The 14,181-nt window shown below is 40.9% G+C and overlaps 1 protein-coding gene across 4 annotated transcripts in view; it reads right to left on the bottom strand.

The window, feature by feature from the left end:
- RGS17 (regulator of G protein signaling 17) overlaps positions 1-13,852 on the bottom strand; it is a 97,362-nt gene extending 83,510 nt beyond the window's left edge. Inside the window, exon 1 of one of the 4 annotated variants that reach the window (XM_053904352.1) lies at positions 13,691-13,852. The gene's annotated coding sequence lies outside the window, so the exon portion shown is untranslated. Of the gene's footprint in view, positions 1-13,582 lie in introns of all 4 variants that reach the window. The other 3 variants (XM_053904351.1, XM_019431740.2, XM_053904353.1) reach the window with 3 other exon arrangements.
- Positions 13,853-14,181: the final 329 nt, after the last annotated feature.

Here is a 14,181-nt window from a genome sequence, read left to right as displayed (position 1 = left end):
CTTAGGCTCCACCTCTTAGAAACCTGATCAATGAATTTCCCCATCCACAAAACATTCATCCCTTCAACATGCTGAGCACCTGTTCTGTTACTGGCATTGTTCAGGGTACTAGTTTAGATTCTGCCATATGGGACGAAGGAGACTGATAATTTATGAGAGCAGTAACATCAGGCAGAGTCCAGAAAAGGTCTCTTTGGAGAGGTGACCTGTGAACTGAAACCTAAATGACGGGAAGGATCAGGGGAGAGTTTTTCAGGCAGAGGGAATGGCAAACGCAAAGGACGTGAGGTCGTAAGGCGCTTGGTGCCCTCTTTGCCCTCACGTCCCCGGAACTACTCTGCTTCCCCTCATCTAGGATGTCCTCCTCTCGAATGCTGTCCTAAATGCTGTTTTCAGACCCAGGAGTATTTAGATGCCCAACTAGTCTTTCACAGACTTAATGCTATCTATGTGACCTTCAAGGGTTTAAAAGAGAAACAGCAATTCAAAGCAAGCCTGCATCATCTTTGACCTCATAGTGAAACATCAGAAACACTGATGACCTCATAGTGAAGTGTGTCACTTTTCCTTATCTAAGAATATACTCTTCATACAATATACTCTTCGTTGTGGAATATATACCCTTCATAGGATTTAATGCCAGGAAATAAAACTTCTTCCGAATAATGGTTTCCTTTCATTAAGCAATGAGTTATAGGTAACCTGTCCTTCAACCCTTTCATTTTGGCTGCTGGAATCTCAGAGGTAAAACCTAGTGTCCCTGTTACAATAACAGCCCTGTCCGTGTTTTGTGGCATGTTCACCCCCTCCCCCATTTATTTCTCTTTGTGGCTTCTTATCTTTATTTTGTTTCATTTTCGTTCCCCTTTGTGAAAGTGCTTTTATTTAAGCTGCCTCAGACCTTTTGGAAATAGATGATGTATAAGTTATTAATCACCAGTGCCTTCTGGACACTCACAAGCAACTTCCTCATTGCAAAATCTCACGTGTTGCCTTGGTCCTAGTCTTACTGTCTCTGCCACAAGACATAACCCAGTTGCTCGTCCCTTATGAACCTGTCTCCCTTTTCCAATCTCTTTTGGGAAGATTACTATAAATATGAAGAAAGTTGGTTAAAAGCAACTCTACTTCCTTGGTTTCCTGGCAGACTACAGTGTCTTCATTTTCCTTTTAACGCATTTTTTTTTATTCTGACCATCTTACGTATGAATGTGTTTGTGTGCATGTGTGCATGTGTATGTCTGTTCATGTGTGTGTACATGTGTATGTGTGTGTACATGTGTGTGCACTTCAGTTTCCTCCTTTTCCCTCCTGCCCACTCAACGCAGATATACTTCAGGATTCTCTTCCAGGCTTTCTTCACTCCTGTCTACACTTTTTTTCTTGGCAATCACCTACCACTGCTGCTTCTAAGTAAAAGATTTTCAAATTGTACTTCTAGCCTCAGCCTCTCTCCTGAGTTCACATTCCAAACTCCCTGGAACCACTTGAACATCGGAGTCAGAATGAGGCCCTGTAGTTCTTTTACCCTCCCAACCCTTAAATCTCCTCCATAACATCTAGGCCAAGTGTGCCACCGTTGGCAAGATTTTCCCTCTTTGCAAATGCTTCCACCAAGCATTTGACAGCAACCTTATCGCCTTTCAAAGCAGCCCATCTAACTAAGCCGGTTTTGACCATTAAAAAGTTGTTTCCAAGGGACGCCTGGGCGGTTTGGTCAGTTGAGCATCCGACTCTTGGTTTCAGCTCAGGTCATGATCTGACAGTTCCTAAGTTCAAGCCCTGCTCTGGGCTCCACACTGACAGTGCAGAGCCTGCTTGGATTCTCTCCCCCTCTCTCTCTGCCCCTCTCCTGCTCTCTGTCTCTCTCAAAATAAATAAACATAAAAAAATTTTTTTTATTGTTTCCAGTAGGATGGAAAAATCTATTTCCATGACATGTGCCTGCCGGTTCTAATACTATTCTTTATTTTAAATTTACTCATTTTGAGGGAGAGAGAGAGAGAGTACGCACAAGAGGGGGAGGAACAGAAAGAGACAGGGAGAGAGCAAATCCCAAGCAGGCTCTGCACTGAGAGCCCAATGAGAGGCTCAAACTCATGAACTGTGAGATCATGACCTGAGCTGAAACTCAGCTGAAACTTCTGCTGAGTCAGAAGCTCAGCAGACCGAGCCATCCAGGTGCCCCTCTGACGCCATTCTTAAAAGTGTAACCTTAAGAGCTAAGATGGACTGAATACCAAACACGTGCCAGGGCCACTGCACATATTATCTCTTTACAACTCTGCCATGTGGCTTTATTATTCACATTATATCACTGGGGCAATTTTTAATTAATCTAATTATTCACATGAGTCTCCTCCAAATGGTGACATACACATATTCTCTAGGGGAGCTACTCTATTTCAGGTTAGGAAAGTAAAAGTGCCTCCAATCACTTTCTTTAAGTTTATTCATTTATTTTGAGGGAGAGAGAGAGCGAGAGAGAGAGAGAGAGGAGAGAGAATTCCAAGCAGGCTCCACAATGCAGAGCCCGACATAGGGCTTGAACTCATGAGCCGTGAGGTTGTGGCCTGAGCCAAAGTGGGATGCTTAACTGACTAAGCCACCCAGGCTTTTTAAGTGTATTTATTTTTATACACTTTTTAAGTGTATTTATTTATTATAAATAAATTATTTATTTATTTATTTTGAGAGAGAGAGAGAGGGAGAGAAAGAGAAAGAATGAGCAGGGAGGCGCAGAGAGGGAGAATCCCAAGCAACCTCCATACTCTGCGCTGAGCCCAATGTAGGGTCTGATCTCATGACCCTGAGATCAAGACCTGAGCTGAAACCAAGAGGCAGATGCTTAACCAACTGAGCTACCCAGGTGCCCCTCCTCCAATCACTTCTCACATGAACAACGGATTTTGTTAATTTTACCATCTGTATTGCAAACCTTTAACTATGGTGTCCAGAGGAAAGAAATTCAAAATAACATTCCAGTTGTGGTTTGAATATGCAGAACAGAACTGTCACCAGCTTCATTCTAGATACCATGGGCCTGTGCTGACCTAGCCTAAGAGGAGACCTGCCTACAGAATCAACCAGGCTTTTAACCAACGGCCTACTCAACAGCTCCTAGAATTCTGATGGGTACAACAAACTGTTTCTTAATTGTACCTGTACTACCCAGACACATAGGCTCAAATCCTTCACGTTGGCCTTGAGGTTCCTTTTACATCTTCTAAATATCATTGGTGACCAAGTCGTGAAGGCTCGGAGTTGAACATGTTCTCACAATGTCATCTTCCTACTGCCTCAGGCTGGGCCTTTCTCTGTTTCCCAGTCTAGGTTCAGCTTTTCTCACCTGGATAGCTGCTTCCCTCCAGCTCCCCGCTGTGTAGACCTGATGAAGACAGCTCTTACCCTGCACTCCTCCCCACACTGATGTCAATGCCCACCGGTGTCTGTCTCCTTTCTGGCCTTATCATCCTATGATTTCCTGCATGTACTATATACTTCTGGGAAACTGTGCCACGAAGTATTTTTCAAGTTCTGCACCTTTATTTACATTGTCTTTGAGCCTGGAAGGCCTTTGTTTGCTTGTTAGAATTCTATCTTTCAGTAACTTGAGAAAATGTCACAACCTCTATGAAACTTGTGCCAGATCCTGGGTCTGTCCATCAAAAGTTAGTCTAAAGTTCCTGAGTTCTCATGCACTTTGTGTCTCTCCTAGAATAGAAGAGGAATAGCAATATGCATACATATTTCTTTTTTCATCTGCTCTTTAAGCTCCTTACATCTTAGCTATGGCTTATTTCATTTTACTATTCCCAGATACAGAATAGGGCTCTAATTTAGTTGCAGTAATTACAAATGAGGAGGCAGGAAACAACAACAACAAAAACTGAAACTAATGACTAGCTGAACCTGAAGAAAACTTGGCAATCTAATGCAAACACTTGGAAAATCAGACTCACACCCGTCATATTTACAGATGCCCCAAAAGAGCAGTCTCCATTATTCCCGCCTGCCTCTAATTACATTTTTTTCAAATTGTGGGCTCTACCCTCAAGCACAACAACTCTTTCCTCTTCCCTGAGATTTAACCAGGCTAGAATTCCCAGGGCTGGTGGTCAGAGGCCAGCACACTAAGTGTCAAAGTTGATTTTGTTTGTAACCAGCAGCATCACTGATCACCTTTGGTGATCCTACTAAACCGTAAAAAAGTCTACATTCCCTTAAAAATAATTGCAATGATAATGAGCAGAGAATCTTCTCCAAGCACACTTGCCACTCCCTTCAAAATCTTAATAAATAGTTTGGTCATGAAGTCATTGCATTGCCCTACTGCTCAATAAAACAAAGCTGAACATGTGTATTTATTCATTGCTGGTATTTTCAATCAAAATGCAAAGGTCTCTTTATGTCATAAAAATAAAACTGAATTTATATAAGATGGACTTAGGAGTAGTTATATTTAAAAAGAAAAATCTGGAGTTTGTTTTTTTTTTTTTATAAATGTGAGTGAATTTTGGTATTACCTAGAAGAATTTTTAACTATTCAACATAACCTCTTATCAGGTCAAGAAAAGTGCTTCACATTTTTTCCTTCCTGGAATTAACATTTATTTAATGAAATTCTACATCATAAAACACCACTTGCATTACTCAGATGTTCAGTCAATGAAATTACTGAATTAATGAAAAAAAATTACCTTCTTAAGATCAGGTCACATGAATTCACAAAATTGGCAGTGGTTACATAATATAGCGGAATTACATAATAGTGTATTGAATGGTATTATACTTTAAGATATAATGAGTTTTTAGCTAATAGTCTTGTTTGCTGAGCCCAGTCTTCCTTTTACCTGACTTTCCTTCTTATCTCATTGGTTCTTCCCTTGGTATTCTACAGTGTGCATATTTTCTTCCTAAATGCCTGGCTATGATTACAAAGGCATCAGGTCCACTGTTTTCTCATATCAACCCACAGACAAAAAGAGGAAACACACACATACAGTCAGACACTGACACAGAAAGTTACCTCTTCAAAATATTAAACTGTGAAGACAATACCAGTGTGTAAGGATTCTCTACCTCTTGGTTATTGGCATTAAAAAATGATACCTAAGTATACCTTCAACTAAATCCAGCATTTATACAACTATAGTTGGGTCATTAGGCACTGGATTTACTAAAGATAATTTAGTCTAAAATATTTCTTCAACAGCTAAAACTCAGATTACTGGACATGAGCGGGTTAAAACATGGGCTCTAGTGGCTTGAATCAAAATTGCCAATATTATTTACTCATAAACTAACAGAGATATGAAAATCAGGCCAGTTTATTCCTGACTACCAGGAGAGAATCAAACAGCAGGGTGGCTTTGTTTTATTTTATTTTCCTGACAGATTTAATATTTGAGTGCTTGCTCGGTCTTAAGTTTCAGGCAAAAATTATGTAACTATCCTCAAATTATATAAAATAACGTACACACCTATTTTCTATAAAATGTTAGGTGTACAAAAAGAATGGCTACTCCTTTCTCTTCAATTTATCTATTTAGAAATACTACTTATATTACCAATCATACCAGTTATAATAAAAAGAGAGAAAAAGGGAAGTCAAACGTCACGTTTCACCCACACAGTAGGTAGAGAAAAAAATAATACTGCAATTCACACTGGAATATCTAATACTCTAATTTACACCAGAGTATCTAATACTCCAATTTACATCAGAGTATTTAATACTCCAATTCAAAATATAGCATTTAGTTGGGGATAAGTTTGTGAGTTATATAGGTCACTGTATTGCTTTATACCATGTCTCTGTCTTAACACCCTCATAAAGAGCACTGGATTTTCCTTTGCTTTTAGGTAAGTCTTGATCATCTAAACTCATAGGGCACAGGAAAATTGTGTATGGTATGGTAGTGCTGAGTAGAAATAAATTGAGAGAGAAGTAAGTTCAAATCTCAAATTATCACATATAGTTACTTATTAGCAGCCCAGATGAAGGTTTAGTGACAAGCAAGTTAAATTCAGTGGCTGAAATGAGGGTTTAGCTTACCTTCAAGTTAATTCATCATAATGTTAATGTCTTTCATTACTGTGCATAGGCAAGTTAACTGTCTTTTCATCTTTTTCTAGGGAGGATTTGAAGTCTCTATCTCGATCTTATAAATGATATCAAATCTTCCTAGATCAGGATACATCTAGTTGCTAGATGAAGAGATTACCCTAATAATTTCAATAAGTAGGTGTTGAAGATGGTTTTCTTTCTCCAAAATCAAATGTAACTTTTTTTTTTTAATCTGAAAAGAGTGTTCTGGATTTCATTTCAATTAACTATGTTATAAAAATATTATCAAAGAAGGAATGTCAATAGTATCAGGAGAAATTTCATGATATTTTTATTGCACAGGAAATATGGATCTATGGTATCACTCTCTCTGATTCCCTTTTCTCACCCCTCCCCCAACATTTTAATATACCTTAATTTATATTTTGATGATCAGGGTAATTTTTAAGTGAGGAGGGGAAAAGTCACAGTATAGATGCGTATAGACATTTTTTTATGTTAATGAGGGACAAATGGGAGTTGGGGTGGATTCACAAAGAGTATTAAGCTTCCAGTCTTTTGTTGTTTGGATTGTGGAGGTGGTGGTTACATCATCCACCAGCCAGAACCACTTCCTGCTTTCCCTTCCCCTTATCTGAGTCTGCTTTCATTAGGGGTAGAGAAATCTTCACTTTGAGGTCAATTAGCCTAAAACTGCTAAATCCTAAGGAGATCCTTACTCATTACTTCCACCTTGTATTTAGTTGTGCCTTTTAAACACAATGGTCAGTGCTCACTAGATAGAAGCAAAACAGTAAGCTGAAGAATTTTATATATAAAGTCCTTATAGAAAGGGGCCACGTTTAATTAATTTCTGCATCCAAAAATCTTATCACAGAGTGTGGCATGTAGTAGGTACTCAACAGTGTTTATGAATGAATACGGATGTTCATTTAACCGGTTGGTTAAACAAGCTGGTCAGGAAAGGATAACACAGCAAACACAGAGAATAACTTCAACGTTAATAAGGACCCCATTAGTTAAGACAAATACTGGCAAGAAATTAAAATCCCTTCAAGTACTCATCATCTACATGATGCTTCTTGGATTAGTTTAAATTATCTAACTCTAGTACAATGTCTAACACTTGCATAGTCATTGCCAACATTGGAAACGTTTTTACAGACATTATTTCACTTAATACTTCCACATTTTTGAGGTATATACTATCAGGTCTTCAATTTTATAGATGATGATACCAAGGCTCAACAAGGTTAAGGCTAAATCTCTGGTTATTTGAATCCCAAATCCGGGCTCATTCCAAAAAGAATTACCTTCTCTGCTTTAAACAAGTCTCTTTCTTTCAAGGGCAAGTTTCCACATGCTTTTTTACATCTTCTAAATTAAATCACACAGATTACCACTTTTCAGATAGCAGACTTTCAAATATTTGTTGATTTTGACTAACTGAAGCCTGAAAAAGTGGAAGACATGAGAGAAATGGGGTGGAGACATGGGTTGGTTTTCCTAGAACCAAAACTGACTCCTAAAATCTCCAGATCAGATAGCCTTCCATAATATACCAAAACCAAGCCCCAGCCTCTCACTGAGACTAGAAACAGAGACAGTGTTGTCAACTTTAACAGAAGGGTTTTCACTGGATTTAACTCACGATACCATTTGGAAGACCTGAGAAAATTGAAGAAATGAAATAAACACTTACCTGCTCATTTCATTTATGTCATAATTTCCCCTGGGTGGTGTCTGTTTTATTGTAATGTCATGGCTCTTGAATTCTAACCTTTGTATTTCAATAGACAATCAGCGGTACTATGAAAAGCCTGTGACCTAATACAAGGAAGTAAATATTTGCTTTGGGAACTACATTCATTGTCTGTAATAAAATTATATTTATTGACACAGATATTTTTAAAAAAATCTCAAACACAAAGTTTAAGAAATTCAGAGAGATTTTAGATGTTTATTACTCATGCTAGAATTTCAAGTATGAAACATTTATATAATTTCATGAAAAAACTTGCATATCTAGTAAAGAGTAGAGCAAGAATTCAAATCTAGTTTTATTTGAAACAAGATTTCCTGTTCCACCACAACTTACTGCTTTTCCTATTGGGGCCTCCCATTCTATAAATTCCAAGTTTGTTGATTCTTTTTTACTGAGGTTTTACTATATTTGATGAAGGGGCACCAGCAGTAACATAAAAGTTTACCCTTTTTAGGTAGTTTCATATCTAAGGGACTTCACAGATTTTTCAAGCTAACTACTCAGGTTTTTGAAACCAAATTTGTCAAAAGTCATAGGATTTAAAAAGTCAAAACCAGGAGCTCAGTAGAGCACTGAATCTTGTGAAACACTATATAGAACTCATTAAGAGACTAGATTAGCTTCTCACCTTTTAAATATTTAAATTTTACCTCCAGCTGAAAATTTGAGATAAGATTCCAATCTGATATGGTTGTATAATTCAACTTAATTGATTTCATTTTGATGAGAAACTTCAATTAATGCCCTGTATGACCTCCAGCTACTCTTATATTTCCCTTTAATTTCCTTTATCTCGGGAAAACTCAAAAGTTCTACAGCATTGGCAACTGACAAAAACAATCCATGAAAATCCAGGAACTTATCATGTAGTAAGGTGTGTGTATGTGTATGTGTGTGTGTCTGTGTGCGTGCACGCGTGCATAGCGCCCAAGCAGAAAAACAGCAGATCCTAACTATTAAGTGACTCTGGGCTTCTGAAAGGGACTGTACACTTTGGAAAGCCCAGGTTCAGTGGCAGGTGACCGTACGTTATGGACACCACAGCAGCCCTAATCCTGTGGCTGATCCATCTCCAGATTTTGGTGATGTCTCCTCCACTCAAGCTGAGTTGGAGTCTGGTTCAGCCACAACCATCTCAGTAGTCTTTGCCAAATGTCCTCTGGGTTACTAAGCACTTCCTTTTTTTGTGTGTTTCTGCCACATTTAAAAATTAACATTAGCACTCAAATGAATAAGAAAAATGTACCAGAATACCAAGAGAAAAAACGGGCAAAAGACTTGAACAAGCTATCCTTCAAGACCAAAAGAAAAAAATAATTTCTTTTTGACATGTTAAAAAAGCTATTAGCATTATTAGTAACAAAAGAAATAAAAGTTTGAAAAATATTTTCATTTATCAAGTTAGCAAAGATTTTTCAAAAGACGATAGTATGTTGGTAATAGTATGTTGTTGCTCTAAGCATCAAACCTAGACCAAAAAAAAAAAAATGCTACACAGATATACAGACAAAATCCAGGCATAAGGATGTACTTCAGTTACAACAATAAAATATGGGAAATAACATAAAAATCTAAAAGTAAAACAATGACTAAATAAATTAAAACATCCATAAGTTGAATTATTTTGCAGTCACTAAATTGTATTAAAAATACCAGTGTTTTTTTTTAAAAAATACCATTTTTAATTTCCTGGGAAACACCAAAGTAATATTATTTTTTTTTTAAAGTAAGTATGAAGTTCTACAATGTGATTCTACTTCTTTAAAAAATAGTACACATGATGCATAGTGGTAAACTACTGCGTATTTTCAACAGCAATTCTTTAGGCATTGGGATAATTATAAGTTCTTACTACATGCCAGGCATATGTTTAGCACCTTATATACAATGCAATAAATTTATGCTTGCAAAAATTTTAGGAGATGGGTTTTATCCCTGTTGTATATCTGAGGAAACCGAGACCCCGATCAGGTAAGCAACTTTACCACAATGACAAAGCTCTTCCGTGGAGAAACCAGAACATAAACTAAGGTCAGCTTGACCCAAAGTTCCTGCTCACCACGTCCATGTCTCTGCCCACAGGTAATTTTAATTTTCTGTTTCATATATTTTTATGTGTTCTAGGGGACCTAAAATAAGCATATAATGCTTTCATAATCTGAAAATAAATCCGTAGTTTAACTGCTGTATTAAAAAGATGCAGATTCACAAATGACGATTCTAAAAATTGCTTCCTCCCAAGATGTGGGACCATGAACAGGATCTTTAGGAACTCAAACTAATGGGGTAATGAGCATGAGCACTCCTTTTAATAAGTGTAATCCCAAAGACTTTTGTGAGCCATCTCAATTCTGCAAAATGTATTCATTTAAGAAATACTTGCTTAACACCTACCTTTTGCCAGGTATTGTGCTAGATGTTGGCACAATAGTAGGAGGACCAGTCTGAAGGACTTTCTTTGGATATCGGGAAAGTCTTTGGGGGATAAGTAGAGATGGGAAGAGATAGAGAAGGTGGCAAGACTGTCAATTTAACACTGGAAGTCCTGGCTACATACATCTAAGGTTTGTTGTTTTTTTTTTTAATCTTTCCCTAAAAACATATAGGATCCCTGAGGATCCAGGACACCCCCGTAAATGTCATAAAATGTGAAGGCTCTACAATGCATTCATACTTTTACTCTAATTATACTAGTCAGATAAGCTAAAATGTTTTATATGTATATATACATATATATATATATATATATATATATATATAGTTTTTAATGTTTATTTATTTTTGAAGAAGAGAGAGACAGAGTGTGAGTGCGGGAGGGGCAGACACACACACACACACACACACACACACACACACACACACACAGAATCCGAAGCAGGCTCCAGGCTCCAAGCTGTCAGCACAGAGCCCAACGTGGGGCTCGAACTCACAAACCTCGAGATCATGACCTGAGCCGAAGTCGGACGCTCAACCGACTGAGCCACCCAGGCGCCCCTGAACTGAAATGTTTTTAATATCACGTAGCACTATTCTCATCCGCAGGCTATACACTAGTCCTCACATTTGCCCTTCTGGGTGGTACAGTATTTTCATTGTTAAGGAAGCAGAGTTGGACCATCAGAAGGATTCTGAGCAGAAATGCAGTTGGATGGATTTCCATCCTCTTGGCTCCATACTTCTTTGTCCATGTCCACCTTCCATTTTTCAGGAAAAGCAAATGTCTTTCAGCAAATGGACTTCTAATGTGAAGGCCACTGTCTCTACAGTTGTAGATTAACAGGCAAATGTTTTCTGACTTTTTAATTTATGAGTCAATCAGATTTTTTATCGATATAGACTTAGGTTATTTACTTTTATGTGGCTGTTATAATAAGATCAAACGAGTAAGAATACATATATTATAATTAAATACATATATCTCCTTGTCTACAAAGTCCCAAGCCCTAGTGGTAGGAAATGTTAAGGAATGTCATTAAGCAAAAGTATAGGAAGTCCATAGGAATGACAATAATTTAGATTTTCAACACTGAGTTCAAATAAATTTAGACCCTATACGAAGATCCCTAAAAGCAAAGAGATACCTATTTGCGAAGGAAAACCTGGGATGCCTTAGAATTGAACACAGACAGCAAATTAAATCTCCTTGTTAATTCTCTTCCATGGGTATTAAACACCAAGGAATCATTGAGAAACCAGAGTAAAAAAGGTCTAAGTTGGAACAATAGATTCCTTATGTTGTTTGTATATTAGGTGGTTTTCTTAATCTTTCAGACTACAAATTTAGGAGGAAGGATAAGGGTCCATAGTTCTGAGATCAGCTGTCACTGCCATGGAGATTCATCCTATTTAATACATGATACCATCCAATCTTTTCATAATAACAAACACTTGTTTCATCATCTCCACAAATCGTAAACTACCCTTCCATGGTTTCTCTAACTACAGTTTTTCAAGATTACAAAAATACTGAGTAAATCTACTCTCCAGTGAGTGTACTAATTACTGTTTTAGTTCATGCTAACAGAAGAAATGGCTTAATAACAGTAACTTAACTGAAGGAGGTCGAACTGCTCATTCATTTAAACTGAGTACAAATCATCTTTGTGTTAGATATCAGTGCTATAATGTGTATTTCATGGATACCTGCTATTATTACTTAGAGACTTTAGCAACACAATTTAAAGTGTTTCAGTTTCCAAAATTATTTAATACCCGTAATGCGACCAGGAGGAAAACATTATTTTCCACTACAACAGTAAAAACTGTTTCTCTTTTCTCCAATTAAATGATTTCGGAAGGATGCATTACCCGGAAAACCGGTATGTATGAACGCCGGAAATGCAGATGATATCTAGTCTCAGAAATGTTTATTCTAAACGGGAACTAAACTATTAGATTTCTCTCTATTATTTATGATAGGCTTCCCATGATGGAAATAATCTCCCTGTAAAATAATCCAAAAAGAAATTGGAAAAAACAACAACAACAACAACTATGGGAAGGTTGCAAAGTTCCCTAGACAAACCTTTCCAGAGACTCTTTTAGAAGGAGGCATTTTTCGAAGGGTCAGGGAGGTTTAGGAAAACTCTGCCAAGGAGCCAGGGTCAGTCTCCCCGGAGCGACTAAGATTGTCCCAGGTGAGCAGCGTCCGGGACTCCGGATGGAGGTAGAGGACGCAGGGCGGGTCCCCGCACAGCGGGCATCTTTTCGGCCAGGCGACCCCCGCTCAGTCTCCAGGACCCCAGCGACTCCCAAGGCTGGCGCGGGCTGCCCGGGACGCACTGCCAAGAGCCTCCCGCTCCCGGGGAGCATCCCCCCTTCCTCGGCTTCCGAGGCCAGCTCTGTCCCTCCGCCATCCTCCAGTCCTCCGACATTTTTCACGGAGACCCGGAGGCAGGGAGAAGAGGAAACGGCCGAGTGTCTGCATCCAGTCTCTGCCGCAGCACCAGAAGAGGAGAGGAGGACGGAGGCTGGCGAGAAGATAGCTATTAAACTGTGATTCCATCTCCAAAAAAAAGAATCACCATCACCCCCAGTAGGGGAGTCTCGGATACACCCACCCGGACACAGGCGAAGGGGTTGGTGGGCGTTCCTCCTCCTGGTCCCTTCGGTGCCTGTGAAATCTACCCTAAACCGTGCACACAAGAACTCCCTTTCCTACGACTAACGGGAGGGGAGGAACAAAAGAGACCCCCACGCCCTACACACACACACACACACACACACACACACATCACTCAGATATCTGACCGACGCTCAAGGTATGCATTTTTGCAATCCCTTAGGCTTACACCTTCCCCACCTGGTTAGTGCATTTACCCAAAGAAAGAAAGGAAAAAAAAAAAAAAAAAAAAAAAAAAACCACCCCGAGGTGATCGGTCGAACGGGCACTGTTAATTTCACATTCGGTTTTCTAACAAACGACCACAAAAATCCCGCAGGATCTCGCGCCCCCGCGGGGTCTCTGCCGCCCCCGGCCCTCTCTGCCGGCTCCCCGAAGGCGCCCAGCCCTCCGCTGCGGACCCGACCGAGGCTTCCCCGGGCGGGCCGGACGCTCGCCCAGCCCCTCCGCAGCAGCTGGAGGGCGGCGAGCGGACCGCGCGGTGGCAGCAACGCGGGATTCAACTTCCCAAACCTGCGGCGCGGCCCCCGCTCCCTCCCGCGGCGCCGCGGCCGGCGCCGAGACCCCCGCGCCCGCAGCCACCCCCGCCGGGGCTCCGGCGGTTGCACTCGCCGCCCCCTCTTACCTTCACCTCCCCCAGCCACCACCTTTTAAAACATTCATCCCTCGGTGCAAAGCAGACATTTTGATGTCATTTACTTAGCACCGCTCGGTTTCAGAAGCAACATCTTACCCCGTCGCCTGGAGGTGTGGGCAGCGCACCGATGGGTCCGGGGGCGCAAGGCTGGGCTGCTCGGTCCTCTAGCGGAGCGGGTTTGCTGCCATCCGCCCAACTTCAGCACCCAGCGGGCGAGGAGAGAGGGAGAGAGGCGAGGATGGAGGGGAGAGGGGAAGGGGAGGAGGGAGGGTGGGCGGGGAGGGAGCGGGCGCCGCTCGGCAGCGCGCATGCGCCCCGCGGGCGGGCGCAGCCCCTCGCCCGGCTCGGCCCGAGGTGCCGCTTCTTCCCCCGGCGCGCGGCCGCGTGAGTCACGGCCCCGCCCCTCCCGGTGGCCCGGCCCCCGCGCGCTCGCCTCGGCGCCGCGCCCACGGTGCGGGGGTCTGCGCGGAGCTTCGCCGGAGCCTCGGGGACCTGGGAGCCTTCCTTGATTGGAGAGGCTCAGCCTCCTGGGCTCCCTCAACTTCACGTTCGCCCGCAGCCCGCGTTATTTTCTCGTGCGCTTTAGG

This window comes from Panthera pardus, unplaced genomic scaffold, assembly GCF_024362965.1.
Source record: "Panthera pardus isolate Hobbes unplaced genomic scaffold, ASM2436296v1 HiC_scaffold_17, whole genome shotgun sequence".
NCBI classification, from domain to species: domain Eukaryota; kingdom Metazoa; phylum Chordata; class Mammalia; order Carnivora; family Felidae; genus Panthera; species Panthera pardus.
This window is presented reverse-complemented; position numbering and strand designations above follow the sequence as displayed.